This window comes from Mustela lutreola, chromosome 2 (assembly GCF_030435805.1).
Source record: "Mustela lutreola isolate mMusLut2 chromosome 2, mMusLut2.pri, whole genome shotgun sequence".
NCBI classification, from domain to species: Eukaryota; Metazoa; Chordata; class Mammalia; order Carnivora; family Mustelidae; genus Mustela; species Mustela lutreola.
In genome coordinates this window covers 131898562-131925589 of record NC_081291.1, presented here as the reverse complement: position 1 = coordinate 131925589, position 27028 = coordinate 131898562, and the positions used below count along the sequence as shown (strand labels likewise).

Sequence of the window (27028 nt, the reverse complement as noted above, 5' to 3'; positions counted from 1 at the left end):
GAATCTGCTGGGTTTGAAAGCTCCAAATGGGGTCATGTGCCAGAGATAGTATCACTTGGTCATATGGCAGGTGAGCATGGAGTGCTGTTGGAAACCAGGGAATTGGGAGTGATTGATTGCTTTTCTCTGAGGGCACACTGAGGAGTGGGGTCTACAGCTCTTGGCTCCTCCAGGCCAGAGATTGGGAATCTGCCATTTTTATTCTCATCTTCCAAATCTGTACAGAAAGCTTTCAGGGAACAAAAGCTATGAGAGCAAACCTGAGCAGATTACTTAGTCTGATCTCTGGCAAGGGCTGTGCAATTCTGCCTGGTGGCAAAGACATTTGAGAATCACTGCGATAGGCCCCTGCCCCAGAAGATCAGCAAGAACATCCAGTCAAGACCAAGTTCAGCAATCAAAGAGAACTGCAAAGCTCTAGCACTAGGGGGATACAGCACATAGAATTCATGGCTTTTTCCCCCCATGATTCTTTAGTCTTTCAAAGTTAAATTATTTAAATTTTCTTTTCTTTTTCTTTTTTTTTTTAAATTTTTCCTCTTTTCCATTTTAACCAAAATCTTATTAATACCTTTTTTTTTTTACAATCTTTTTAAATTTTCATTTTCACAGTCATATTCTATCCCTTCATTGTATTTAACCTTATTTTTTTGTGTATATATATAAGTATTTCTTTCTTTAAAATTTTGGGATACATTTTCACCTAAGAGACCAAAATATACCCTAAATCTAGTGTATGGCTTTGTTCTAGTCTCCACCTGATCACATTCCCTCCCTTTTTTTCTTCTTTTAATTTTTTTCTTTATTTTTTCAACCAACTTCTTATCCTATCAATTTCTTCTTAAAAATCTTTTTAAATTTTCATCTTTACAGTTATATTCCATCCCTTCCTCATATTTACTCTTATTTTTATAAATATATGTTTTTCTTTCTTTACAATTTTGGGAGGCAGTTTCTTCTAACAGACCAAAATATACCTAAAATCTAATGTGTGGCTCTGTTCTATTCACCAGCCTGATCATATTCTTTTTTTTTTTTTTTTCCTTTCTTTTCCCCCTCCAGTCACAGATCTCTCCTGATTTTTTTAGTGTTTCTAGGGTCGTTGTTACCCACTTAGCATTTTGTGCTCTCATTCATCTATTCTTCTGTGGACAAAATAACAAAACGGAAAAACTCATGTCAAAAAAAAAAAAGAACAAGAGGCAGTACTGACTACCAGGGACCTAATGAATATGGACATTAGTAAAATGTCAGGACTAGGGTTCAGAATGACACTTATAAAGAGGGTAGAGGGGCTTGGAAAAAAACACACACACACACACACACACACACACACAAAGGAATATTATGCAGCCATCAAAAACAAACAAACAAATGATATCTTGCCATTTGCATTGACCTGGATGGAACTAGAGGGTATTATGCTAAGTGAAATAAGTCAATCAGAGAAAGATAATTATCAAATGATCTCACTGATATGAGGAATTTGAGAAATAAGGCAGAGGATCATAGGGGAAGGGAGGGAAAAATGAAACAAGACAAAACCAGAGAGGGAGACAAACCCTAAGAGATTCTTAATCTCAGGAAACCAACTGAGCCTGAGGGTTGCTGGAGTAGAGGGTGGTGGGAGGGATGGGGTGATAGGGTGATGGATATTGGGGATGGTATGTGCTATGGTGAATGCTGTGAATTGTCTAAGACTGATGACTCACAGACTTACACCCCTGAAACAAATAATACATGTTAATTTTTTTTAATGAAAAAAAAATTCATATATGATGAGAAACATTGGATGTTCTGTTGATTGTTAACTGGCTCCCTCTACAGATAGTTTAAGAGTCTTGGTTTGAATGGAAACCAATAACTAGTGTTCAGAATGTACAGATATTGGAAATGTACTTGTGGCTCTCCAAAGATGTTTGTTGTCCTTTTCATATTAAACATGATCTTAATTAAACCTTTGGAAACTCTGATTTATATTTTTAATAACCAGAGATATATTAGCTAGAATCAAAATAGTCATGTTTCTTGACTAATCTGTTTCTCAAAATACCCTGCTGGGTTTTGCACATTTTCTTTGGATTAAGTAACATGCACTCTCCAGGATTTGTAATTCTATTGTAATAAGATTTCTATAGAAGAATTCCAAAACCCCTTACACACCATGATTTTCTGAACACAGTAAATTTTTAGGCATTATTTTATCATTAATGTTGGCCTAGTACACAACAAATAATACATTTTATACTGCTAGCATGTATACATTTTTAATTTTAAAAAAAGCTTTAACTTTGTGATGTACAGTGCCCTCCTATATTTTCTGATCTGCTCTATTCAATTTCATTAACCAATGTCACTAAATTGGTTTTATAACCTGCTAAAATGTTTCAACCTGCAATTGCATAAATACTTCAAGAAGTAACAACTTCACTTCTGACTTCCTTTACTTGAAACACTTAAAAAAAGAATTTAAGATCTTTAGTATTTTGGTATTTATAAATCTTTGGTAATTTACATTTTTGTGCCAGACTATTTTCTTCGGTAATATGCCCCTCCTCCTTTCACTTTGTTTAAAAGCACTCATATACTTTTGTCTAAGAGTACAAAAGCATTCAAATGCCTGTAGAATTGAATTCACTTTAAGTACAAAAAAATAATTCCCCTGAATCTATATTATGCTCTTTCATTTTTTCCTCCATGATTTATATTTATTTGATAAGGTTTGCATTTCATATGAAGTTCTTCTTAACGAGTGATTTGTATTGAATGTCATGTTTTAAATGTAAAAAAGAGTATATTATTACAATGAAAAGGAAGCATGTCGAATAAAAGAGCAGACGGACAGGGCTTGATTGATGTTCCGAAGTTATTTTTGCTGTGAACTCCCGTCAGCCTAGAAATCATAAAACAGAAAGGAGGCTTGGTTCAGCTCACACGCCCTTAGGGGATGTATGGAAAAGGATTTAAAATTCTGATAGAGTAACTTCAAAAATGTAGCAGCTGAAATAATTTATTTCACTACAGAGCGACCAACTGAACTTTTACATTGAAATTATTCTTTTTGAACTTGCACATGTTAACAGGAAGACTCAGTGGTCTCCGTACCTCAGTGCTAAGGATGCCAGGCTGCATAGTTCTGCCTTGCTGCCCCAAACCCAACAATGACTGCTCTGGTCCTTGCTCCACTTTATCACTGATCATTTTCTGAATAATAGGTAAAAACAACCAAAAGAAGGTTGAAAAAGGAGGTTGAGGGTGGTGAAGTTTTTTATTTCTTCTTTAGGAAAATTTTGTGAAGGTTACTCTGGAGCATTGCGCAAAAACAACAGAAAAAATATTGGGCTACTTGGTAGTTGGGCATTTTTATCTGTGATGACTACTACATTTGATTACCTGTTCAATGGTGTTATTTGATCTGGACAGACCTTGAGGTTATTTTAGAAGAGGAAGGACAGGGGCCATTGCTAGTTGTTGATACATCACATTCTTTTTCATTCTCTTTCTTCTTTACAAAGCTATGCTTGTACATCTCTATGCATCTCTTTGTTCTGAGTGACACTGAGATGACAATCACCAAGGGTAAAAAAATCCTGTCACCTCTGGACAATGTTTCCCAACATGACCCCATCTGTGATAGCTGTATGTTTAATCTTGGTTAACTAAGAATACACAGAATAACAATGATGAGGCCAATAAACTATCAAATGAACTTTCATTGTCTTGGTCAAAAGCAACAATATAGATATTTGACAAACAATGTATTTAACTATATATATGAATGAGAGTGTATGACCTGTTATTTATCCAATATTTTTAAAAAAAATCTTATTTACACATAGGAATTTCCAGACTGTGCAATCATTCCACTTATTGCCAGTGGTCTGTAACTCAGCAGTTGAAAACCATTGCTCTAAAATTTCAAAGATCACTATTCCAGTCAGATGAGAAAAATGAAGTCCAGAGATATCCTTGAGTTAGTCATTTAAATGGTCAGAAACAAAAACAATAAAAATAAAGGGAGTATGAATAAGGAAAAATGTGTTTATCTAATTCTCCTTTATTGGCATTCATACTTCGAGACAAATGGAAAAAGTCCCAAAGCTTATTTATTTAGATTCACATTTTCCTGGAATCTAGTGTGTGTGTGTGTGTGTGTGTGTGTTTTCCAGACGAGACTCATCTTGCTTTAAAGAAACTTGAGAAATATGTTGCTATGGATAGTGTTTGTAATTTAAATAAGTGCTTATGCTAATTACCTAAATATGTGATTTATTATTAAAAATTATGAAGGTAGATAATTGGGACCAAAAAGAAAAAAACGATACCATGACAACAATAACAACAAAAACAAATTTTCACAGACACTTCTACCAAAGGTGAAAGAATGAGAATTATAGAATACATTTTTAATTTACATTATTGAAATTTTAGTTACAACTTTTTTTTTTAAATTTATGGAGGAAATATTTTCATTCTGAAAAAAGAAGACAGTTTCATAATCAGGTATAGAACTTGAAACCTGGAAAATATTGCTTTGGGGTAGAGGTTAATATTGAATCATCTCATGGCTCATAGTTAATTAGCATTTATCTAACGTTGAATAGAGATAGTCCAACTGAAAAGCGATCTCTAGTTAACAAGCTTTTACAATTGAGGGTAATTTTTGTCCCCCACCAAGGAATAGCTAGATTGCATTTTATGCTAATGAAATTGTTTTTCAGTGGAGCATATAGTGATTTTCATAATTCTAGTCTGGCTGGGATGTTGGGAAAATGGTGCATGGCCAGAATAATTAAAATGGGATTTAAGGCCATACTTTGGAAGGCTTTTATTTTTCAAGATGGTTATGTTTGTGGCTGCAGTTACTTCTGAAGTCTCAAAAATCTCAGACCTAAGAGTAAACTTGGTGTCAAGGAGAGCTGTGATTTTTTATTCAAATCCCAGCTCTGCTACTACTAGCTCTGTGATCTTGACCAATTTGCTTAAATTTTCTGAGACTCAACTTCTAAAATGTAATATAATGTTATACTTACCTAGCAGTATTTTAAAGAAGGTTTTATATTATACCTAAAGTAACTGTCATGTTATATTCAATAAATCATAATTGCTCTTACTATTATCATCACCAGTATTATTACCAGTATAGTTCACGTAGTGGTTATTATTCCTATGTTATTTGGCAGGTTCTCCTTTAAAAATATACTGAAAATAACCTCCTTTCTAATGAAAGTGTTAGATTAAAAACATCCACATGAAATGAATGAGTAGTTTTTTGAATGTATTGGTATGATGAGGCCATGGTTATGAAATTTGGAAATGCTGAATCTAATAAACTGCCTCAATTTTTTTTTAACATGACAGAGCAGATGAGATTTTAGGGATACCCAGAATGTCACTCATATAGTTATTTTGTCACCATAGAATTTGCCTTTTTTTTTTTTAAATACATTTTCCTGCTTTGGTAATTAATTGAACATAAAGTCGTAAAACATCTATACCTTCTTCTGAATGTCCCAGTGTCCCAGCCAGGACTTTATTAACATTGTCTAGACCACAGTGATGGTTTTCCCATGTATTTTCCAACCTACAGCATCCTTTCCATTGGAAAAATAATGTATTTCCTTTCTACTAAGAAAAGAGCAAGGTACATGAAGATAAAAGGAAGTCCTTGTTTTATGGGGAAAAAAACAACAAAAGCAAAGCTTAGGACAGGATTGGTTGTATATAGTAGGTCTCTCCACAAGATGGCACTCATTCTCCCTCCTTTTTTTTTTTAATCAACAAATCTAAATTTATCAATGTTTCGTTACATAGTAATAGAACAAATATATTGTTGGATTATGTATCAAATCTAGCTGGTTTGAGGTATCTTTAAAATATTTAGTCATATTTCTTATTTTTAGTGGTATAATTTTACCTTTAAGGCTCTGTTTGGATGTGAATACACTATTAAGTCTTAGGAGGACATACTTACCCCCACTCCCTCTCCCACATGTAACAAACTCGTATGAACCTTCTAACAGATTTGTACTGAAACCTGCATAGAGTATAAACTTTTAAAATCACAATTGAAGACTAAAGAGAACCAGAATGTCCCTCCATTTTGTTTTTATCATCACTTTAAATTTGAAGTGGATGCACCCTTCGATTTGAAAGAAAATATCTATGATAATTTTATCTGGACATGAGTCAGAAGCATATTTACCTCCAAAGTATAAAGGACTCCTTACTCATTTTAATGATGTGAAATGTCACCAATATATTCTTTTCACCTTAAGTTAACTTCAGCTGGAGTCTGTAAAATTATTTAATTTTAAAACAGGAAAAGATCTGATTCATCATATGTTTTTTTAAGATCAGATGCATAGAAATATATGTTACCTATTAAAATAGAGAAAAAAATTAGGCTGTTTCATTAAAAACAGATTTTGATCAGAAGTATTAAATAAGCAAAATAAATAAATAGAATTTAATTGATAATTTCATACTTGCATCTTTAGCATTTGTATCAGATTATATTTTCTGTCTACTGGTTTTCTTTCGAAAGAGTTAGAAGGCATGGAGTGGATGTACTCCAAGCACAGTGTACTTGATTTGTTAATGTGGTGATGATCCCCTACTGAGAAATGCTTATTCTAATATAGTTTCCAGTATCTAGATTTTTTTTTTTGTAGACTTTAGAGTAGTTTAAGGTTTCCATAAGAAAGATTGCTGAAGATCATAGTAAAATTTGGCATGCCTTGATCATGACCACTACTATTATGGAATCTTTACCTCATGTTTTAGGATAGCAACGCCGTGTTAGAAATTGATATTGCAGAATGCCTTCCTCCCCATAGCAAAAGTCACACTTGGAAAGAAGGAGGCAGAAAAATTCTGGGAGAGTTCTAAGAAGAGAAAAAAAATTACTACAGAAAGATTTATATCAGATTGTTCACAGGAAAACAAAGCTAATGCTCAAATTATTTTAATAAAAATAATCACTATTGCTATGATGACTTGTTAAGGACTGGACACTAACCTAAACACTTCTTCGTTCACATTTATTAGCTCATTTAACACTCCCCAAATTCCTAGTGAGACCAAAATCATTATCTCCTTGGTTATCGATATGATGACTAATAACCAGAAAGGTTAAGTGGCTTGGATTTGGAGATAAGATTCCTAGGCCTTTAATCATCACACATTCCTGCCTCACTGCCTTGTAAGGGCAGAGAATATTAGAATTTGACTATTGGCTTAAGCATAAGTAATATTTTTATGAGTATAGGTCAGTTGTTCCATCCTTTCAAATTTTAAGGTCATTGAGAAAAATACAGTTTCAGTGAACTCAGCAGAGATTTCAATTTGTCGTATAGAAGTACCTGATCCAAAAAAAAAAAAAAAAAAGAAGTACTTGATCCTCTGGGTGTGGACATAGTGAACAACCTACAAAAGGGGCTGTGTGGACTCTGAATGGGAGGTCTGCAAGAAGCAAGTTGTTGTAACTACCTGGCCTAGTTGTATGGCTCAGTCCTCTAAAGGATGTATGTAAGGAACTGCACAGCTATCTTCTTTTAGAGAGTTTATTATGACTGCAAACACCTTTACATGAAGGATCTCTCATACATATTGAACTCAATCAGCACGCTTCCACATTCACTTACCATCTCTGTCAGTATAAAGCCCTAGACCTTTAGCTACTTGGTGTTACCTGACATGACCATTTTTCTCATTAATTATGTTTTCACATTTTCATCAAACTAGGCACCTAGCCTACTTTCATTTGTAATTGTTACCTGAAAGCTTCTCCAGTTGGTATGCCTTGGTTAATTTAGCCGTTCATGTACTGTTAGATATTTTGATTTTTCCAATTTTTGCCACTATGAGTGATCATTTGCTGTTTCTTTTGGGGGAAGGCAAGGAGGAGTGTTTGAGAGATACATGCTGGTTTCTTTGAAATAAAGTCTCAAAGTAAAATTATTCTATCAAAGGATATTAATAGATTTCAAACTCTTATTTAAAATTTCAAGATAGCTTTTTAGAAGGAACAACTGTTTTAATGACTTTGGCAATGTGTAAATCATAAATCTCAAAGTCAGATTCCAAATAAGTGAGTTGGAAAAGCTGCCCCCCACCCCCAATCCCACCTGTCTGCCCCAAACGTGCAGGTGTTGACAGCAGAGGGTGGTGGGGACAGCTCACCTCAGCTGCCCTTGGGCATGGGCACCATCTAGTGGCACCAGCAGCCTCTGCTCAGCTCAGCCTAGATTTTACCTTGTGAGCATATAGTTGTCATGCTCTCATAGAATTTCCCATTTTTAAGGAGGCTCTGGAAATACAGGTTTTATGGGAAATCTCATAACTTTTAAGGATTGGCAAGAATTTTAAAGTGTTTTTTGAATATTGTGTGGAGAAAAAAGTTGTTGTTGGTTTGATCCTGCCCCTGGACAGGCCTCCACTTGGTGACCTCTGAGGTATATATTCTAATTCCTCAAACCCTCACATTGAGTTTTATCATTTCTATTCTCTTTGCCATGTCCTTGGGTATGCAATGATACCTTAGTGTTATTTTAGTTATCATTTTTAGTTGTTTATAAAGCTATGTTGCCTAATGATACCTTAGTGTTATTTTAGTTACCATTTTCAGCTGTTTATAAAGCTGTGTTGCCTATCTCCTCCCTCCCCACTTATAATAGCTCTTTCTTTATTCATGTGAAAGTTTATCTCCTTTATTTATGAGAAGCATTCTGGGAACTGATGTGAATGACACATTAATTTTATACACTCACAAATGTGTATATGTATACATGTACCTGCACACACATATATATGAAAGTACGTTTTAATTAGATGTATGTAATGCATGGTCTCATTATGTTGCTTGCTTCTTTTGTGTGGTAGCTCAGATGCTGTAGTTTTCCATGTCTGTGCTCATCCATCTTGCCTCTGAGGAGATCCTAATAGACTCTGTTTCTTTTGTATCAGGAATTTATCTCATCTCCATAGCTAGAAAGAGACTTTTCTCTCTCTCTCGTTTTCAATGAAATATTTAATTTTGACTCATCTGGAATTAGTACATTGCGTGATATGAGAAAGGTAATTTTTCTATACTGATACCGTATCAACTTAATACTATTTATTAAATAGTAATTTATTTCTCTATTGTTCAGGATTCTTAAAATCATTTGAATTGATTTTACCAATCTCAGTTGCATTTCACTGCTCTGTTTTCTCTGGGTTTTGAACTGTTTCTTACTACGTAATTATTGCTTTGTGATTTTCATGTCCGATAGAATAAATCGTACAGAGATATGTCAGACTTCTTTATTATTTAGACAAGGTGATCCCTCCATGACCTCTGTTTCCTTTTGCTAGAAAAACAAACAACAAGAAAAGTGTTAACTTCTAAAGTGAACTAATATGGTCAAGGAGAAATAAGTGTTATCAGTTAGGAATGAACAACAGATTATATAGTATAATGTGTTTTGCCAAGTGAGTGGAATCATCTGATGCAATGATGTGATTAACAGTTGTCACTGAGTCATTTTATGAATCTATGAAATTAGGAACTGTAATAGATGGTCTCTGAATTTCCTTAAAATGTGACAGTTCTGTGACTTTTTCCCCCTGAAATAACTGCAATCATGTAGATGACCCCAATGTTTGAAAACATATTTCCTTTGTGATGCGAAGGCAATCTCTGCTATCTGGAGAAACTTCCCTAAGTGCTACCACAACCTCCAATGCCCTAATCTCCCACAGCCTCTTCTGCTTCTACTCTTTGTCTACTTGGCACCCTACACATACTATTGCACAGGTCCTGGAAAAACACTGTAGGAGAAGAATCATTTATTCAATGCATTCAGTCCACGTGAGACCTGTGGAGTGACTCTTACTATTATAGCATTTCCCCCTGTAGGGTGGAAGCAAGCATAATTTTCTAAACCTGGAAAGTTTGAGATTCTGACATTAGAGGAGTCTGCCAGGGCTGCTTTCAGGAGGCAGCTTCATCAGGGCTGGGGCTCAGATGTTTGAGACTGGAGTGAAAGCGAAAATAAGACTCGAAGTGCCCAATAACCATAGTGACACCATGATTCTTTCAGTCTTGTGGATTCTTTCAGTTATCTTCTTGGTTCAGGATGAAGAACAGGACCTGTACCTACACACAAAATTAGAAACTTAGAATATTTTTGGTTCTCTTTTCAGAAAACTGTAGAAGGTATCCTAAAGTTTAAAACAAAGCCACTGCATCTTTGAATCCTTATTTATTTTTCACCACCGGTGATAAACGGCTGTTCCTGTTACAAGACTGTGCTGTGCTGAGACTCCAGGAACTATATTTATCTAGACAATGATAATATATAACCTAGTAAATAGAAACGAAATTTTCCCATCTAGCATGTTTTCTGATTACATCTTAAAGAAGAACATTTTGGTAAATACATCTAAAATGAAGGTAGGGATATTTTACAACTGTAAACCATCCTTGCATAGCTGGGATGTAGTCCATTAATTCTCAGAGCTTGAGGCAAGGCTGACAATTCATAAGTGGTAAATCCAGAGAGTTATGAAGATATTAAATCTCACATCTGGTGAGAAAATGTGTTATTTCACTGGGTTGATTGATGGACACTTTTCCATTACAGTGCAATTTGGGAAATTGCACTGTTAATTGCTAAGGTTTTAGCAAAGCTCTGTAGTTCAATTCCAATTACTTTCATTTTGAAAAACAGAACAGCTGGATGGTAAAATTGCCTGGAGCTGTCACCAAGGGAGGGCATGAGCCAGCAACCCAACCTCTGCCATTCCTGACTTGGATTTTTTCAGAACTGTTAGTCAATGAAATCAAAGGCTGCAGGTATACAATGTTTTCTTACCCCATACTTTCTTCAGGCTCCAGAGCATGTGAGTTTGCTCACTTCTCGGGTCGTGGCCACCCTGACATAGGTGTGCTCCCATTGTTACTCATTTGCTTCTCGTATCACTGGGGAGACATGAGAAAAGCAAATTTCATCACACCTTGATTTCTTCCCACAAGGTGATCATTTCCTTGTTTTAGAGTCAAGCAGAGTTGTAAATCTTTACCTCAGAGATTTCTTTTGCTGTCACATGGACCTTTTGGGCCTCTGGCTATGGGGTAAATTACATGTTTCCACACACAGTGTCTTTGTCTTTGGTTAAATATAGAAAGAACAACTCCAGTTGTGGTTTGTAAGTGACCTGGTGCTACGAGCAGCTAACTAATAAAACTGGATGATTCAACCTTATTTCCCACATCTACCCCAGCTCACGGACTGTTTGGGCCATATATGGATCCGACTTTTTTTTTGGTTAATGTCATATAGGCTCTGGGGTGCTCTGCCTTGGTTGGTGTAGCTATGAATGTGAAAGGGGCTTTCCTCAGTCATTTCAGGATAAAGGCCATGAAACAAAATGAGGGTATGGCAAGTCTGACAAAATCGTGATGAGGACAAAGTTGAGGAAGGATTTCAAGGAGAAATATTTGTGAGGAGAAAGAAAGCTTAGTTTTACAGATGAGAAATTAAAACAGTATCTTGCCTTTCCCAAATCTCTTCTTACTATTCTGTATACACTTTTGATATTCTAAGTTCAGATTAATACATTTTAATGCCTTTTCAAATCAATAGTCTTAAAATACGTGTTCAACCTATTTTGAAAGGCCAGGTTGAGGGCAGATGCCAGGAGAAAAAGGACCTTTCCACTCTGGTGGTTGTTCTAAACAACACACTCTGGCCGAAGACCTGTATACTACTCAGCTAAACAGATATCTGCCTAAACCACTATTATCCTGGGGAAAAAGCTATCTGGGAGTTACTCCCTCTCCCTCCCTGAGAGGCCTTGAGTAAGTGGCTATGTATGTGGTCTGTGCTCTGCTCTAGTGTAATTATTAATAACCTCCCCCCTAGAAGTTTTTCAGAGAGTCTCATGTTGAATCACAAATTGTATAGTTAGCCTACTTATCAACGTATGTCTTCTGAACCATAGGTATTATGAAATTTCAGTCTCTCTAGATTTCCTGCCATGTTCTTAGCCTTTGTAGAACAGATATCCCCAGAGAGTGATTTATCCCTCAATCAAGCCATGTATAAAATCTCAGACTCCTAGAAATTTATGTCTGATGGGGCCCTTAAAACAAACAAAAAACCTCTTGGCAAGTTAAAAGGCTTGACTTACTTTTCAAAACTGAGACATAATGTTGTACATAACCATTGGTTGTTTTCATTTGTCATTATTTCTTACTTTGCCTTTTGCATTAATTACAGATCTGTCTTCTGAAATGTTTGAAATACCACTGGTCTGAAGTGTTTTCTCCTGTAACTCTCCTTCCTTATGTTAACAACCACATTACTTTCAATTTCACTCTTCTCTTGTAGGTCCTCCTTTCCGTCTCCTTACCCCGGTGGCTCTGTCCTGCTACCTTTCCATGTGAGCCTCCAGCGTATTCATCTTCTGAAGCCTGGACAGAGCCCTTTAAGACAGGGTATATCTGGGGTTGGCAGAGGTAAGATTGTTATGTGTGTGCCTCTTTTTTAGTGAACCTAAACACTGCCAATTGCATTACTCCTGTGCATTTTATCAATGAAGAGCCTGACTCTTCACTTCATTAATATCCTTCCAAAGCCATTTGTTGAGGGATTTTATTGCTTTTGTATAGGTGTATGCATTAAGTATTTTTCTCCACTGAAATTCATTTATTCCTACTCCTAATAACGGGGATCATTTATTTAAATTCTAGTTTGTGTTCAATCTTGATCTTCTTCCAGTCTCTGGGATTTAGTTCTCTTCCATTCTTTCCCTTTCTAAAACAGCTATTGCACAAAATATTGGACCTTTTCTTTTTTCCTTAGAAACTTAGTTATTCCTAGTTCTGTAACCATTTCCCATGTGTGATTTCTGTTTCCCTAGCTATCTTTAAAGCTTACTGGGGAGATGGGAAACATGTCTTCATATACCTTTTGGTTAGCTTACAGAACTGAGCTTCTCATCAAGTACACAGAAAAATTGCATCAGTTATCTTAACCAAAGTTATCTGCACCATAGCTGTTTACCATTCTTGGATACAGGACTTCTTTTACTTAGGGCTTTCTGATTGAAGGCAACAGAAACCACTCCTAACTTACTTAGGCAGAAGTGAGAGTATTTCTGGGATCTGTTGAAAGATTATGGGGGTTGCCCAGAAAATTGAGGGAAAAATTGATAATCTAGTCTTAGAAATAGCAGAACAGAGGGTAGCCCTAGGGTTCCACATAATTGTTATTAATGGGCAAAGTTTTGATCTTTGTTGTTCAAATATTCAAATTCTAGAACTGACATCAGGTCTTCTGTTCCTTATTTGAACAAAAAAAATGGTGGACTTTTGGACTTGGTACTGCCTTCATGATGGGACCAATAAGCAGGAAAAGGCTTCAAAAATCTCTTCCACTATAGCCCTTATCTTTACATGTGCTACTCTGGACTCTACACATCTAAAGGTGCAATGACATATTATCAGCCCAGTGAGTGTCCTTCATTCCATGCCATTGTTGTTGTTTTACATTTCTTAGCCAGGCAAACATGCATGTCCTCTCTATAACTTTAGCACACTTATATTTATAGATCATTATATATTATATATAGATCTAAGTTTTTCCACACTTAGAGATAATCTTGTAAGCTATTATATTCCTATGGTATCTAATGGGTTTCTTTGTAAGTTAAGGGAATGAATAAACATACAAAGTTGCTATTTTTTTTAAGATTTTATTTATTTGTTTGACACAGAGAGAGATCACAAGTAGGCAGAGAGGCAGGCAGAGAGGGCAGCGGGGAAACAGGCTCCCTGCTGAGTAGAGAGCCTGATATGGGGCTCGATTCCAGAACCCTGAGATCATGACCTGAGCTAAAGGCTGAGGCTTAACCCACTGAGCCACCCAGGTGCCCCACAAAGTTGCTATCTTTAATAGAATGCTATTAACCAGAGAAAAAAGATTTCTATGCATGATTTGAAAACTTGAAGTTATAACATTTTTACATCCCCTTAAGTACATTTTCAAAGTGATGTGTTGTCTTATTATTTTTCCCAGCTAAACTTAAAAATTTTTCAAACTGGGTAAAGGTAGATAAACAAAGAAAAAAAAAAGAAAGAGAGAAATTTTTCCTGTTTTCAATAGTTCCTCTTCTTGAGTGAGAGTCGCCTCCTTATGCCCACAGATAAGCAGTTTCCAGAGTGCTAATACATACGGTGTATACAACCAAAGGGAACTTCTTGGTGAGCATTAAAGAGAATGGGTCATAAACTCTGAATTCATTATGTGCTACATAGTAGCACTGTTGTTTTATCTTTGGACCTTAAAGATATTGTATGAGATATAAAAATAGCTTTTATTAGTTAGTCCATGTCATATTGTAAAGCATTTCATTGTGATTTATTAATATTTAATATAATAATTTATTATAAAATTTTCAATTTTCCTTGAATAATAGACTTAAAAGAATTTTTGAATATTAAAGCATGATTTAATTATATTATAACATGGTGCTTTTTTTTTGGTAGGACTTAACATAATTTTTAAAAAAACTTGGTATTACCTTCCTAAAAAAGCTAATATTGACTTTCATTTGTAATACAATTATGGTCTCTAGAAGCACTTTCATATTTGAGCTATGATGTGAGAAAGACAGGTGATTTAGGATGGGGACTTTGAATCACATGGTACCTGTCAACCTGGTGTTAGAAATCAACCATGTGGGCAATCAATCAGTTGAACTACATAATGTAACCCTAATAAAAACTCTGAACCCTTGAATGTCAAGTGAGCTTCCCTTGTTGGCAACATTCTGTGTACATTGTCACACCCCATGCCAGGAAAGTAGCATCTCCTGACTCCATGGGGAGAGGACGATGGGAGCTACTTTGCTGCTTTCCTGACTGAGCCCTTTGAGCTTCATCCCTTGACTGATACTCATTTGTATCCTTTTGCTGTAATAAACTGTAACCATAGATAGAACTACTTTCAATGACTACTGCGAGCCTTTTTAGAGAATTATCAAGGCAGAAGGTAGTTTGGGAATATCCCAAATGTCCTTGCAATTAGTGTCAGAAGTGAGGGCAGTCTGGACACTATATGACTTCTAACTTTGCAGTTGCCTAAACTCCCAAGAATTGGCCTAAACTCTGACAATAAGGTACTGATCCACTGGATTTTGAATCAATGTAATATTGAAATCCTGAAGTTATTAATATTCCAATCCTATCATGTAAGTTATTTTATAAAATAAATGAATTATGGATTCAACTTTGGTATATTTACCCCAGAATTTGCCCCAAATTAATTATTTTCTATTCATTAAGATAAATGTAGAATCTAGTCAACTGGGACTATAATACTTTAAAATCTTTTATTTTCTTGTTAAAAACTCTGTTTTATTAGAACTTTTTAAAAATAATTAAATGGAAAGAGAAGAAAGGGAAAGAAAAGAAAAGGAGAAAAAAAAAGAAAGAAAAAGAAATTCCCATATCTAGTAAAAGTTCAAAGAGTATAAAAAATTTAAACTGTAAGTAAATAGACCACCTGCCTTGTTCCTGATAGATTTTTTTTAAGTTTCCTAAAACAAAAATTACTTTCCCACCCCTTCTAGTTTTTACATTTATGTTTTTACTAATGTTAAAAGATCGCTTTTTGATTGATTGAGGTCCTCAAGGTTCTATTGTTTGTATGTGAAATTTCAAGCCACAGATTCACTCACAGTTTCTCAGTGTTTCTATTTCCTTATCAGTAATTAGCAGGCCCCACTTCATTTTGTTTCTAATCTCTATTTACATTGCTTCTTTATTACTTCATGTCTGCCAGCTACCATTTCTTTTGCCTGTTTTGATTTGGTGCCTCTATTAAAAATATTTGTCCCTCCCTTACCATATCAGTTCAACTACGCGGTTATTGAGTGCCTACTATGTGTGAAACATCACTTCGTATTTTGAGTGTCACATTTGAGAAAAATCCAAATTCTAGGTAATTAGTCTTTTTACTATCTTCTCCATTCTGATATTAGATTTAGGGGGCCTGTGTGCATGTGTGTATGTTGCCAGCCTTTAGGAATGATCATCTCAGCAAATATTGTCATGTGTCACCTATAGAAACTGAGCAAATTAAATGACAGCTAGTTTAAGGCAAAACAGGAACCAGGGTGTAGGTCTCTGGACTTCAGAGACCTTACTGCATTATAATTGCATTTCTTTTTTTCTTTCTACATGTTATTAGCTCAAAACAATCCATAGACTCAAAACTTTCAAATTGGAGACCCGGGGGGCATCATGTAAATTATCATTCCCCCTGAAATTGCTATATACAAAGCTATATAGTAAAGAAACAAAGGGATGCAGCTAACTAAGGGATGCAGAAACTAAGTGAGCAGCTCACTTAGAAATTAGGAAAACTTTCTAATGCTGTGCTAATTGATCTGTAACATAAGCAGATTCCTCCTTGACAGAATTAAACACTTACCCCGAAACAGCTGTAAAAGATTCATACCTGAACTTGTTTAAATCTGAGTAACTAAGATGACAATTTGCATTCACAATGACAGCAAAATATGGTTCTCTGTGGACAATAGAGCAGACAAACAAGCTTTCTCTAATGGTGTGTTAATTTAGGCTTCTTTTTCTCTTGATCTACTTCTTTTTATTTTTAACTGATAAATCCAAACTGGATGAGGTGTTCAAGTTGCTGTGACTATCGGACATGCCAATGCTCTCCAGGTTTCAGATCCCATTCCTTCTCAAACATTTCCCCTGAAATAATCATGGGAGGAGGAGCTAGACTCGTATCCCCAAGTGTCTCCGTGTGGAGTAGAGCAGCCTCCCGTCAGCAGAACTGCTTTGGAGGAAGTCTTTTGCTTGTTTTAATTTAAAAATAATCTTTTACATCCTCTTATTCACTAGTAAAATAATAATTAATAGTGTCATTCAGGGGTATGTACCATATTTATTTTTTAGTTTAGGGTATTTCTGTTACATGATAATCTATCTTTGACTCAGGCAAATGTATACTCTAGTTAAGAAGCACAAAGATAGAATATGTGAATTTTGGAGGCCATTAGACAAACGGTTTTCTGGCTTCAGATCGTCTCAGAACCTTTTGCATGTTAATATAGATCGAGAGTAAAAAAGAAGAGACATACTAAGCAACATTTCTCAAATATATTTTACCTTAAAAATTTTTTTCACGTAGCTTACTGGAATCTTATGGAATGAGTGTTCCAATGGATACAGTTTGAGACAAGTTTTTCTAATTCATTCTTACCTCTCCATTTTTATTATGGAAATACATTTTTTTCTTAAAATAATTTTGTTTCTTTTTTTTTTTAAGATTTTATTTATTCATTTGACAGATAAGGATCACAAGTAGACAGAGAGGCAGGCGGGGGGGCGGGTGCAGAGAAGGCTCCCTGTCGAGCAGAGAGCCCGATTGCGGGGCTCCATCCCAGGTCTCCAGGATCATGACCTGATCTGAAGGGAAAGTCTTTAACCCACTGAGCCACCCAGGCGCCCCAATTTTGTTACTTTAATAATTAAATACCATAAATATTAATTCTGTTGTGATATCAAAAGACATCTGTTACTTTTTTTCCTCCCAGTTTCTTTCAAAGCTTGCCACAAAACTCTATGTTATTTGGGTATAAATCTTTACAAGTTCTACTCAGTGTTTGGAAATAGTGTCATTAGATCACTAGTCTAGAAATTAGAAGAATCTAGATTCTGACACTTATCAGCTCTGGGATTCCAGCCTTTTTAATCATATAATCTCTCTTTTCCTCAATTGTTTGTTTAAAAATTAGAAAAAAAAAACCCTACAAGACACCCCCCCCCACACACACACACAAACACACAAAAGAAAACAAAGGTAGCACTTGTCTTATGCACTTCACGGCATGCTGTGTATTGAATTAGATAATTTGGGCGCCTGGGTGGCACAGCTGGTTGAGCATCCAACTGCAGGTTTCAGCTCAGGTCATGATCTCCTAGTCAGGAGATGGAACCTGTGTCCTGTCCCGTGCACAGCATGTAGTGTGCTTGAGAGTTTCTCTCTCTCTCCCTCTGCCCCTCCCCATGCCGCACTCACTCTTCTCTCTCTCAAAAAGATAAATCTTTAAAAATTAGTTATAGTTACTATATAAACTGGAAAGCATAATATAAATGTAAGGTGTCATCAGTATTACTACCATTATTATATAACTAATCTCACTTCCATTTAAGTTTTTGTAAATATTGGATAGAGTTGGTGGGATTTACAGATATGCTGAAACCATCTGAAGTAAGGAAAGAATGATTATTTGAATCAAATGTAAGTTTCTCCCAGTGGTTTTCTCCATCATCTTTTTAAAAGAGCCCTATGTGTTTATATGGGTTAGATAGCTTTAATTTGTTTCTTTTTATTTGCTCTTGGCCATCACAGCTACCATTCCCATGTGAGGATTTTTTTGTCTTATAATTTATTTATAAGTGAGATGGCAAAACTGTTTTAGTTTAATGCATTTTTTCTTCAAGTTTCCTGTAAGTAGCATTTATGAGCAATTTCAGATTTATTCTGTTATAATGGCATTTTAAAAAGATTATCCTTAGGCATTATGATGGCTTTAGAATAAACCTAGCTAAAAAAAAAATTTATCATTGTTGTGAAATGAAAATCTCCTAAATGTCTTTAAATGTAGTCCATCTTTTGGAGACCTTCTGTTTGGAGGCAAGTTTGTCTCCTGAGTATATTGAACAACAGTAATTCATGGCGTTTATTCAGCATTGTGTATTTTCAAAGCAATTTGCAATCATCAATTCATTTAACCACCCAGCAATTCCAGCACTGAGAAGCAAAAGTAACCTGACCACCACCTGAGCTGGTATTAGCGCCCCAAATTGCCTCTGTGCTCACATCATCGAGACTTGCTTTGATTAAAAATCACCCTTGGAACAAATGAAAAGCTAAATATAAGCTACTCCCCTCTATTTCTTTGTCCATTATTTGCTTATAAGTGAAATAATCTATCGCTACTTCAGTGAGAGCTGTGTCCCTGATAGTCCTTAGAGATGGCTTGCCTGTATAAATATGAAGGCAAGCTGTGTGCTAGCATCCTTTCAGGGAACTTTTTGTACTCATCCTTTAGGGTCCAACTCAGATGTTATTTTATAACTGAAATGTTTGATGAAACTTCTCCTTCTGTCTTCCCAAAATTTAATTAATGCCCTCCTCCTGTGTTCTCACAGAATTTTATACATAATTCTATTACAGCTCTTGCCACAATTTTGATGTAGCTCTAAGTCTAGACTGGGAGCATTTCTATGGCTTATAATCATGTCTCATTTACCCATCTATCTTCATCCCTTATCACAGTTCTGGATTATATAGAAACCCAATCATCTTTAAATCCCATTTTAGAGCTTACCTTCTCCAAGTGGCTTTCACTGAGCCATCTACACTTTGTTCTGGTTGATGTGAAGAGTAGAAGGGGCATCCAAATCAGATGGGCTAAGGGCAAGTCTCCTTGGAGACATTAATGTTTTGGCTAATTTCTCAGAAGGATGAGGTGGTATATTGGTGAAGCAGATAGGAGGGAAGGAATGGAGTGTGTAAAATCTCCAGGACAAGAAACAACATGACTGTGAACACTGAGAAACAAACTGAGGGTTTTGGAGGGAGTGGGGATGGAGGGTTGGGTGAGCCTGGTGGTGGGTAGTAAGGAGGGCACATATTGCATGGAGCACTGGGTGTGGTGCGTAAGCAATGAATCTTGGAACACTGAAAAAAAAATTAAAATAAAAAAGATATTCTTAAAAAAAAAGGACAGAAACATCATGACACACAGGATGGATTATGAATAGTCTTCATAATAGTGGCTGTCACAGCTGGCATCCTTTTCATTACCACCACCACCATTGTCATCTTACACTTAGAATTTAGTGAGCACTTTCTAGATGCCTAGTACTGTCCTTGGTTGTCTTATGGACTTTATCTCACATGATAAACACAATAGCCATGCAACGTAGGAATGATTAGCATTGTACTTTGTCAGGTGAAAAAAGTCAGATTCAGAGAGACTAAAGATATTCTCAAGTTCCTGTAGTTAGTAAGCAAGGGAGCCAGGATTTGAACCCTGTGGCCTGAGGATTGTGTCTTTCTGTGTTGCATTGTGCCACTTGGATAGTATCTCAGGCCTGCTTGCTTCTTGGAATACCCGCTGATTGTGTCGCTTCTCTTTTCTCCTTTGTCTATGAACCTGCAAGAGGTGAGCAGCCCACATGCTACCTTCAGTGACACTTTTCAGTTCTGTGATTCTGTTCAGAATCCACACATCCTCTAAAAGGCCTCCTATAGAAGGAGTCGCCATTAACTGCAAATGGAGCTCTGATCACAGGAGGAATGGGGACAGGAGCTGAGACCATTATTCTCTATTCTAAGATGTCTAAAGCAGACCATAACACCTTTTATGTTTTCATTCCTTGCTTTGAGGCCTACACCTTGAAGGCTACCTTTCTTCTCGGGTCCCCCAAATGGTTTTTATACTCAAAATTATAAAAGGCAATGCTATTAGTTCATACTCTCGCTGTTTAAGGAGGCAAAATCTTTTCCAATCTTGAGCACAATTACTTAGGGGATATTTAATTTAAAATAAGGCAGAGTGAGCTCTGTTGCTTGAGGTTAAAGATGGGATGTGTTCCTTACAGTGCTTTGGACCATGTAGTGACTTATTGCAGAGTCAGCAGGAACCATCTGAGAGTTGACCAATACAATACAGAGTCACTCACAATTTACATCAGTCAAAGAAATCAATGAAATTTGCAAAACTTTGTGGCTCTCCAAAGATTCAGATGTTACATAAGATTCTAGCTAAGAGTGGCTTACTATATTGAAAGGTTCCATTCCATCTTACATCTCAAACATGCTATGTCACAAAATTAATTCAAAGGGCATTTAATTAATATAAAAAGGATATGGAAGTGTATGATCTGGGGTGGGTATATCTATGCATGCATTTCTGTCATTTTCTAGTGTGGTACGTATATTGGGAGATTTAGAAAACATGGGAGGGATTATTTTTTTCCTTTCCTTTTCCTTTATTTCATTTTAATTCCCATTAGTTGCTTACATATTCTTGAATAGGTCTTCATCCTTTGGCAACTAAAAATAATTATTTATAAATTAATCTTATATGATTCATCTTATATAAAGTTTGTTGAAAATGTATCATTAATGAATATACATTTCCTTGATCTTGCCCTATAAACTCTTTTCTTAGGTAGTAAAAGTCTAGATTAGAGGGTGTAGGTAATGGCAAGCCACCAACCTTTAGAAGCACTGAAGCTTACAAGATCCTTTACAAGTGATTTCACTCTTGGTCTTGCAAGATTTTGTAAGCTGCCATCTATTATAAGATGATACTAAACTAAAAATTGGAGGAAATAACAGGGCATTGAATTTGTGACCTTCTCACATTAAGATAGAAAATGGATAGAAAACTGCTAATTGGTATTAAAATGCAGTGTTGAGTGCTATAAGCTTTGTGGTGGTAACTTGGACATTGTCATTTTGATTAGGTTAACAAAAGCCATCCAGAATAAGACAAAAAATATGGTGGTCTTTCCAAAATACATGAGGGCTTTATGAAATATTAACATTAACTATTAAAGTCATGCTTGGTAGGGATAAAAGAAATGAGTGTCTTTCAGGTAATGGCATGTGAAGTGTGAGTAATGGAAGTTTCTTAATTGGGGTGGAAAAATCATAATCTTTTATACATCAGGGAAAATTTAATAGAATTGTTGGATTTTAGAAACAATTTAACAAAGGCAATAATGATAAATTACAAAAGAGAAAATATGTTAGATAAATTTGCCAGAATGATTAGGCTTCTGAAAAACTCTCCAAGTAGGCAACTTTGAGTTTGAGTTGAATTTAATGAGAAATATAGGATTGGGGGACAGAGGTAAGGAGTAACTCACTGCATGCATTTACATAAATATTTTATGAATATTAAAGCAATTTTAAGGAAGCATACTAAATATATATCATATTAATACAATTTGTGAGTCTTAAAATTAGTAAAAAAAATTATTATATTTAAGAATTTCCATCTCCTAATCCCTTTCCCATAGTAAATAATTTACTATCTTCATCCATTGTTTTAATGAAATGCTTTTAAATGTGTTGTGCTCTGTTTCAGTTATGAAGTTATAGTTCCTCCTGCTACCATCCCCAAATCTAACAGGTTCTGACTGAGTCACTTGGAATTGCTCACCTTTTGTTCCAGGCTCTAGGGGTCTATTTTCTCTCTCAGTATCTCTCTCTCCTTCTCCCTCTTGATTTCTGGGATATATATAATATATATATATATATATATATATATATATATAATATATATATATATATAAAATATATATATAATTTTTTTCTTTTTTATATATTTTATATATATATAATTTTTTTAAAGACTTCATGGGGGTGAGGGAGTCAGGGAAAAAAATCCTCTCATTCTGCCTTTCCTCATTTTTTTAAAAAGAAGTTCCACAGCTCTTATTCTAATTATCTCCAATTGTAAAGTCATCTAGGCATATTTGAATCATTTTTCATAGTTACTGACCAAGGCGTTAAGAATACATTTACATATCTGATACTTGAATTTAGAATAAAGAACATGTTGGCAATAGATTTAGTATGGTACTTAGTACTAATAAAAATAAATAAACCTAATTTATTCTCTAGAGCTCTTAAAAATGATAGTTTTGGAAAAGTTTTCATTTTGCTAGGCTCAATATATTTTTATAAACATTACAGACTAATCTTCAAAGGAAGGAACTAATGATTTGAAAACATTTTAAAAAATTTTGATAGAGTGCCTTGGTGGTTCTGTCAGTTAAGCACCTGACTCTTGATTTCAGCTTAGATCTTGATCTCAGGGTAATGAGTTCAGGCCCCATGTTGGGCTCCATGCTGGTTGTGTAGCCTACTTAAAAAAATTTAAAAAAATAAAAAATAAAAATTTGTTGTTGATATTAAAATTAGGCATTCACACCTATAATTCATTCCATCTTTAAAGTTCCCGAATTCTGGCTTTTTTGCTTTCCCTTTTCCTACTACCTTCTCTTTCCATACTTTCACTTGTTTTCAGAGTGTAAAACAGTTATAGAGTTCCATTGGCCAATGTGTGACCACCAGATGCTATGAGAAAACATTCCTAAAAGGGTCTCAGAATTAATGCCCAAAGCGTTCAGTTCAGTGCTGATATTTTAGCTCACAGTTCTAGGGAGCTTAAGGTTGGTGAGGGCTTTTTTAAACTTGTGAAGGAATTTAGATGTCTTGAACAAAAAGGTTGAGGGACGCCTGGGTGGCTCAGTTGGTTAAGCAGCTGCCTTCGGCTCAGGTCATGATCCCAGGGTCCTGGGATCGAGTCCCACATCGGGCTCCTTGCTCGGCAGGGAGCCTGCTTCTCCCTCTGCCTCTGCCTGCCTCTCTGTCTGCCTGTGCTCGCTCGCGCTCTCTCCCTCTGTCTCTGAAAAATAAATAAAATCTTTAAAAAAAAAAAAAAAAAGACAGGTTGACAAAAGAAAAACAGTTAATGCAGGCAGAACACATCACACAGGAGAAAACTTTATAAAAAGTAACCCAAAATGGTGACTTAGAACTCTAGTTTATATAACATTTCAACAAAGAACAATAAATTTGTGGAGAAATGACAGGACAAAGGAGAGGGATTTCAGCCTTCCAAGGGTGGCAGACTGTGTGAAGGCAAATATATGAGAGGGGACTAATGGAGTTAGGTGTGTCTACAGAATCCTCTTGTGCCTTCTCCGCGTTTGTAAGAGTCTGTCTTCAGTGAAAGGAGAAGTTCTATCCTGCCTTTGGGCATGGCAGGCAGAGACTAGAAAGCTTTTTTTCTGCATTTGTTATCTCTTAATTGTCTTCAGCTCAAAATAATTTTTATGTCCGAGGCAGATCTTAAGGTGATATATAGTTTGATTTCCTTCACATACATAAGTAAAGCCTCTACTTCAACATACTTTAGAATAAAGCACATTTGCTCATCTTAAATTATTAGAGATTAAGACTCCAAGTACAGATGATTTCAGAAGTAATTGAAATTCAGAGAGAAAAGATGGCCATTTCCTGAGTCTTTTCCACACTGAATTTTTACAGCATTGATCTCCGCATACTTTGTATGGTAACATCCACTCCTTGCAGCTTTTCTCTCAGTTCATACTCAGAATGAGCAATGGCTAAGAATCAGGCTTCTGGAATCTAGCCCCATCAGACCATTAATTAGCTTTGTGGTATGTGCAAAGGCACTTAAACTCTCTGGGCTTTAGTTCTTACAAATGTAAAATGACTCTTTCTTCATGACCTTTAAGAGAATTTACAGCTTAAAAGGTCTTTAATTCCATTCATTTTTGGTCTTTAGATATATATTACTATCTCTATTAGGCCATGGCTTCTATATCTGACATCTACAATAGTGCTGGTTATAATTTAGGCACTCAAGAAATTAAATTTATTCAAAGGAAATAAAGTATTAAAGAATACATTCCTGTTACAAGTTAGGGACTAGCCATCATATTTCCTTGTTCTCAGTGATGCATAAATTGTTGGCATATAGAATAGAGTTAACTCTGAAACTGTTTCTGTTGAGACCAGCCTTATTCAGACTTCAAATTAAGATTGTAGCGAATGTTTTAAGCCTGTGGGCTATATGTCTACACAGATAAAGAATAGACAATAGAGTAGTAGTATTGGAATGAATTTGTACCATGTCCTATTAAGGCAGCAGAAAACATCTAAACTCCTCTCAGCCCCCCCAAAATTCTCCTAAAAATAAAAAAGTTAATTATAACTCATAGATAATCTAGGATGATCCACACTTCACCAGAGGATTGCAACACTTATTTCACTTAATTGGGAATGATGTAAATGAAGAATCATTTTCTGGTGAAATAGCAAATGGAACTTGGTTTCTGGTTGAAGGGTTTTCATTGATAGTTCTTTCTCTCTCTCTCTGTTTCTTTAATCCAGTGCTCCTGAACTCCTCCTGAACACCTCCCACAGCTAGGGTCAGGTGTGTAAGAATATTATTAAAAGTACACTTTCAGTGGAGGAAGTCTCTAGAATGTGTTACTGCTAATCTTCTGAGCCATTAGTGGTATTCATATGATAAAATGTTAATGTTTCTCTTCTAATTTAAGTGCATTTCTGAACATACCTCAAAGCCAAGCCATGCTGTGTTGAAATGAGGAATGTGATTGGATTTGATTTTAATAGAACATAACATTGATGGAATTGAGATTGACCTCATTATGATTCTCAATTCCATACTAGATCTTTGCTTTAGGCATTAAAGAGCATATGGTAATAACTTTTTTTTTTAAGCTTTGCTGTTAAAGATTTAGTGGAAAGATTATCTGGAATATTTTTTATCAAATATCTTATTTAAATAAGAGGGATTCTTTAAAGCATTAGCATTAAAAATTCACAGAACGTATGAAATTAAAAATAGAAAAATCTATTAGGTTATCTTTCCTCTCCCAGAAAAGGATTACTTCAGAGAAAAGCAGCTATGAAAATGAAAAATCGTAACTGAAACAATTATAATATTAACATTACAGATGAAAGAGGAAAGAATGTATTGGACTGGTTAGAGAAATCAACTGAAATAAATATTTCATTCTTTAAAAAATCCTTTACTCCATTTTTATAAATTGAGTTTACATGTCTAAAACATGTACAATTAAGTCATCAGTCCTTTTTGTTGTTTTTAAAGTTAAATGATTTGAAGTGTTTTTATTACAAATAAACAGCTAGAATTTAAAAATTTGATTGAAAATTCTTAACACAAATCATCTGCTTAAAGTACCTTGTGAATATTCTCTACCTTTTTTGTTTTTGGATTCTCAACACAAGAATTCTGTTTAAGCACACATATGTGATTTTTCATTTTGTTACATAATATATGCACAGATTGAAATGACTCTAAGTCTTATATATATACTATAAAGAAATTATTAGCAGACTTATTAATAGAATTGTTCCTGGTTTTATTTTTAAGAACTAATGATCTCTCATCCTATTGAACATGAGGTAGATGGGTGGAGGGAGGAAATACTTGACGTTTTTTCCCTCTATCCATTTTATTCATTGGCTGGGGTTCTGCAAATTAGACTGACAAAAGATATTGAAAGACACATGGAGTTCATAAACATGTACATTGTGGATACACAGAATTCAGTGATGAGTACCTCAAAGGGGTGGTTAAAACTTGGGCTTATAATGTCTGCCTTGAGCTCAGGTCATGATCCATGGGTCTTGGGATTGATCCCTACACCAGGCTTCCTGCTCAGCAGGAAGTCTGTTTCTCCTTCCCTCTCCCAGAGCCCCTCCCTCTTCATGCTCTTTCTCTCTTTCTTTCTCTCTCAAATAAATAAATAAAATCTCAAAAAAAAAAAAAAGCATTTGGACTTATATGGCATCTTAATAAAAGAACAATAAAGTTGTAGAGAAGTGTCAAGACAAAGGAAAAGTCTTTTGAGTTTCTAGAAGTGACAAACTGTAGGAAGATAAAACTAATTGTAGGTATGGGTTAGTTTCTAGAGGTGAGAAATTGTAGGAAAGTAAAACTAATTGTAGGTATGGGCAAGTTAGCAAAGTTTGTTTGTGTAGACTCTTGGCATCATCTTGTCTCCAATGGCAATGTTGTTACCTCCTTCCTCATTTGGAGGTGGGGAACACCTTCACAAGTGGAATTCATATCTTTATGTTCTGCTTTCAGGCATATAGGGACAGAGTAGAAGAGGCAAAGACCTTATCCTGTGTTTATTTTTTCTAAACTGCCTTCAGCACAAAATAATCTTTATGCCAGAGTGGTATATTTTGGGATAGCATACTGCGAACTTCTTCATGACTAGGCAATAAACTTTAAATTCATCAACTTAGTGTATCACTGATGCTTTGAATTTTAATGATTTATTTTGAATGACTCAGTATCTTTTAGGAAAATGTTCAATCTTTTAGATACT

At 35.3% G+C, this 27028-nt stretch overlaps 1 long non-coding RNA gene across 1 annotated transcript in view; it reads left to right on the top strand.

The window, feature by feature from the left end:
* Positions 1-27028, top strand: part of LOC131824894 (uncharacterized) — a 269250-nt gene that overhangs the window by 201733 nt on the left and 40489 nt on the right. The window contains exon 4 of the long non-coding RNA XR_009351029.1: positions 12378-12505. This is a non-coding gene — a long non-coding RNA (uncharacterized LOC131824894). The remainder of the gene's footprint in view (positions 1-12377; positions 12506-27028) is intronic.